Here is a 5,270-nt window from a genome sequence, read left to right as displayed (position 1 = left end):
GTAAAACCGCCGCAATACACAACTAATTACGGCCATCTTCACAACACCACACCACACAGTTATAAAGTGAAAATACGGCGATTTAAATGGCAACTATTTATATTTCAATTGTAAGATAGTTTTTGGTTTATCTAGAAAAGGTCAATACATCTAACTCTTAGATATCAGAACTCTCCGACCCTAAAAAACCCTACTCTCCTATTTGCCTCTCCCCCTCGCACCAATCTGGGCCAAGCCGTCAGCGGCGTTTCGCCAGATCGTCGTAGCCGGCAACTCCATCTTCTCTCCTTTCTTTCTCCTTTTTTTGTCAGGTATCCGATGAAGCTCGTGAGGAGTTCGCTAATCTCCGTCGTGCTTTTGATAAATGTGGATCAAGTTCACCTAGGTACTCCCTAATTTTCTCTTCTTTTTGCTTATATGTATATATATTTATGTGGATCTGTGATTTTTTTGTTGTGTTGCTATGCTTTGTCACTGTGATCATTAGATCTATGCTTAGCTGCTTGCTTTCAAAGATTTTATATATCAGTTATTGTTAGGATTGTATCGTTATTTTCTTAGAAATGTTTTTGGTTTGGTTGGGACATGTTTGTCAGTGTAGGGTTGAGAGAATTGAGTACCCTTAGCTGGTCATTCAAAGATAGATTAGTAGGCATAGAGCAGAATCTGTGTGCAGAGGATAGTATAATGGTCCTAACTAGTTAGGCTTTGAGGCTTAGTTGATTGATTACATCAAGAGCTGTGTGGGGAGTGGTGTTTCATGGTCATTTACTGCTGCTATATATTCTTATATGAGCTATGGAATTCTGTTGCTGAAGGATTGAATTGGTCTTCTTACATTAGTTGTAGTATTGTTGCAATATTATTGCAATCTTTCTTAGCTTTTAACTAGCCATTGCAAACTTTGCTGCACTGATTTTGTTTGGTGTTTTTTGAACAGTTCACTGTATAATGAACACTCAGATATGCATCTAAAAAAATAAAACACTCATATTATATCTCTTTTGCGTAGGCTAACTTTGCTTGCCCATATGTTAGTGGGCTTTTTGTATAGGAAAGGACCTCCGTGTTGATACTCAATGAGCTTCTCTTTTACCATTATGTAGAGATTGGAATTGCTATTGTAAATAAAAACTTTTCGAACTACGAAAGAATGCAGGAATTATATCTTCCTTCAGATTTGTGTATGACTTTTAATATTTCTTCTATGAAGTTCTGCAGCATATTTGTTTTGACTAGTGGTACTTCTTCTGAGATTTACCTACTTGAGTATTCCCCGATCAAGGTTAATACATGGAGTTGTCTAGTTTTATTGATAAATCATATCTTATTTTGATAAATCCTCATTGCTTTTTGGTGTTTGTTATACTTTTGAGTAATCAGTCTTCTAAATATAGGTTTAATTTACTACGACTGGACAAGTTTAGAGGCTCTAAGCCTCTTACACAAAAGAGGTCTTCGCTTCATAATCATGCATGAGCTTGAGCCTATAAACTGAAGATATGAATTGGTTTCTCGCATGATAGACATGTACAAAGAGACCTATGAAAGTATGTGAAATAACATATTTTCTTTATGTTTTTGTTTCACGTGACGTGACAATAGCTTTTTGGAAGTGTTTCTATATCTTTATTTTGTAGACAAAATAGGACTTGTTAAGAAAGTTAGACCATGTTATGATTTGTTTACTCGGTTCAGAGGCTCTACGGCCTTATTATTTTGGTGTTGAACCAAAATTATCATTCTTTTAGAGAGCTAAGTTACCTAAAGAGATATGCTTTAGAGACTAAAGACTCAGAATGTATAATTATCATTTTGTTCTGAAATTTTTACATAGAGCCTAAAATTTTAAGGTTTGATACTCAGCTAGAGGTTCAAGTAATTTTCTTGAGGTGTGTGGAGAGAAAGTACTATGACGTGATCTCTAATCTATTTATTTTACTTATAAAAAAAGGGCATGATCTCTAAGCTGAGTATTACATGTCTTGCAAAAGGTAAAAGGAGTTCTATTCTATATTGAAGAAGGTCATAAGGTGAGTTTTAATTCTTAATATTTTGTCTTTATATCAAGTTATCATGTTCTTGTTTGTTTACTTAACTTCTTAGATTCACACCAGTTAAGCTTCCTGCAGTCTCTTTTATATTCTCTGAAGAACGAACCTAAATGATTTTAATATACGTAAGAGCGTGCTTATAAGAGTATATTGAGTTTTTGACCTTTTCAATCAAAAGGTGATACTTTTGTTAACCAATTATAATGCCTTAGCAGCGAGCACTTTAAGCATAAGGAGAAGTTGAATATGGAAAGGCAACTCAGTAATATCATTGGAGAGATTGGAGATTTAGGCGCGCCTGATATTGGTGACCTGTTGTGAATCTGAATATACCAGTTTTTAAATTTAACAAAACTTAGAATACAAAAGTGAATCTGAAGATACCAGTTTTTAAATTTAACAAAACTTAGAATACAAAAGTATGATAAAATCTGAATTGTTAACCAAATGAAATTTGATTTTGTGAACTACATCTGTGAAATTTTTAGACTTGCTCTTCGCTGACTTTTGGAAATTTGCTGACTTTGCTTTGATTCTCACTTTATCATCTTTTTTCCTTAAATGTACTTGGTTGATACACTCTGTTATTCTGTGATACTTCTAGCTTCGATTTAGGACATTGCTTGTTCTATTGTGTTTTCTGACAAACCTTATGAAGCCTTAGAAAATACTATTGCTAAACAATACATTTAGTCACTTATTTTCTGTCGCATCTTTTTTGTAGGCTCCAGATTTAGGAAGTGGTGCTCCATAGGCCAAGAGATCTTCATGTAGAAATAACAATGCATATTATATCTAGGACTGCTCATTAATAATTGTTGCTAGAATTGACTATCTTTTTGGGTTCAGTTGAAATATCTTCATAATATTAATACATTTGATGTACTATTGGAATAATTTTTTTAAATGAATATTTTGGTTATTTTATCTTGTATGTCAAAATTGTAACAAAGCATTATAGGAGGTAAATGTGAAAGAAAAAAATTATAAAAATAAATAAATAAAATTACAGCAATTATAATCATGATTCATACCAATTAAAGCTGCCAGTTTATGCAAAACATTGTGGCCTAATTTCTCACAAGTGAGACTGCAATTGCGGCAGTTCAAATTGCCATAGTATGCAAATAGAAAACCGCCATTTTAAGCACCATACAATTGCGGCGGTTGTGCGAAACCGTCGTAATAAACTTGTGGCGGACGTGATTATGGCGATTTTGAAAACCGCCGTTAGTGCGTATTATGGCGGTTAAAAACTACTGCTAAACATAAAAATAACCGCCGCAATATCAATATTTTTTTGTAGTGTTTACCCATTAACAACCAACAGGAATACAGGGAACATAAGTGCAAACACGTCATTCAGATGACTTTGAATTTAGGTAAGAACACATACACATGGATTTTTAGTATTGCAATTACCAATAGCAAGAATTTCTAAATAATCATCTTGGGGGGTGGGGGGGTGGGGGTGATGTGTAATAGGTGAAAGAGCACACGAACACATTCGAAAGTAACATAAAGACTCTTGCAAACACACAGAATGAGCACATACAGTAACTTCCCAAGTTAGCAAACAGGTTTAAAGTGATAACATCATAAAGATGGACTTCCTAGGATAAGTAGGGCTCAATTGCAAAGTATCCGACAAACAAGTCTTTTACAGAAAAAGAACTAAGCATGAAAGTTCAGGACATGCATGGTCATGAACACTAGCAAGTAGCAGTTTATACACGAATGGCTTAACATGGAAATCTAAGGAAGACATGGTCACAACTAGTCTTTGTAGTCAAACAAGAGTTCCTATTATGAAAGTTTAGAGCAAACAAACTGGTAGTCATGGTTCAAGAACGGCGAGGCCTCATGCACGTAGCACCGCAAGGTGCCGTGCGCATGGGGCTAAGCTAAGTACGTGACGATTGCCATCGATTGTTGGGTGCAACATCGGGTGGCGGCATCGCTCGTGGCAGCTGATGGCTTTTGGCAATGGAATGGCGAGGCCTCGTGCAAGTAGCGCCGCAAGGTGCCGTGCGCATGGGGCTGAGTTTAGTACATGTTGAAGGTCGTGCGGTTGTTGTGGGTTGTGTCTGTGGCTTTTATTTATGGCGCCTTGTTCGTTTATATACTCCAATGGTTCGTGCCTGGCGGGGCTTGTCTTGGCTTTGCAATGTTGGCATTGGCAACAACACATGGCTACGCGTCGCGTGTTGGGGCTGTTGTCGGCATGTATCGGCGAGGCAAGTGTACGTGCGGCGCACATAAGGAGAGTAAACTACATGTGTTGGAGCGTATCTTAGAAGTTTTAGACTTAGACAAATTTGATACTAGAGAACATAGAACTGTAGAATAACATTAGGACAATAGAGCATACAACGATAGCACCATTTTAAAATTCAGAGTGCATGGGTGACTAGATCATGCTTTTTCATAAAGTTCATATGGTAATGGCACACAGAACACACACAAATTGACCAAGAATAAAAATTGCAAGGGTCAAGAACACTAACCAGTTGCAAGTTAACGAGTAAAAATGAGAAAGATTAGAGCTTCACCAATGGCTCAAATAGCAGCAGTCAAGAGAGAATAGTGAGAACCCCAAAATCTGGTGGTTCAGAGTTCAAAAGAGCTTCGAAAGAGCTCCGAGCATTACTTGCACCGGAGGAAGTCAATGAACCAATCACGGTGGCCTTGACTTTCAGCCGACCAAGAACCCAATAACTTCAGAGGAAAACTAGAGTGCAATAGAATAAGTGGGTGAAAGAGAGCAGCGATTAAAGTCTGTTTTAGAGGGGGGGGGGGATTTATATAGTGTTTGATTAAACAAAACCATCATGGGAAGAAATTAGTCAATCACAAATAAGGAAAGAAAATCGCATGCAATCAGTGATAAAGCCGGTAAAGGAGACAAAATAATTTCAAACCCTAGTTAAGGTCCAACGGCTGTAAATCAAACTAGGGATGTAAGAATCGTCCCTTGTTGAGTGGATATAGATAGAATATCATCCAAATCTTCACAAAATCAAAGTCAATCGGCTTGAATCTGGGAGACAGTACTTGCCAAAAACAGGCAAGTACTAAGTAATTCCTTGGTCGTGCAAGTAATAACAGAGTAGTACATATAAGGTAAGTAAATTATGGAGATATTCAATGGTGTGGCCATATTCAAAGAGGGTCTAGGGTGAGGCGGCTAGAGTTTCACAGAAGACAGGGGAGGAG

General features: G+C 37.0%; 1 long non-coding RNA gene across 1 annotated transcript; it reads left to right on the top strand.

Moving 5' to 3' along the window:
* On the top strand, positions 1-2,981 carry LOC104106084 (uncharacterized). The gene is made up of 2 exons (XR_688491.4): positions 1-385; positions 2,779-2,981. It is a non-coding gene; the product is annotated as an uncharacterized lncRNA (long non-coding RNA).
* The last annotated feature ends 2,289 nt before the right edge of the window (positions 2,982-5,270 follow it).

The sequence above is a fragment of the Nicotiana tomentosiformis genome, chromosome 7 (assembly GCF_000390325.3).
Source record: "Nicotiana tomentosiformis chromosome 7, ASM39032v3, whole genome shotgun sequence".
In the NCBI taxonomy this organism is placed as follows: Eukaryota; Viridiplantae; Streptophyta; class Magnoliopsida; order Solanales; family Solanaceae; genus Nicotiana; species Nicotiana tomentosiformis.
This window is presented reverse-complemented; position numbering and strand designations above follow the sequence as displayed.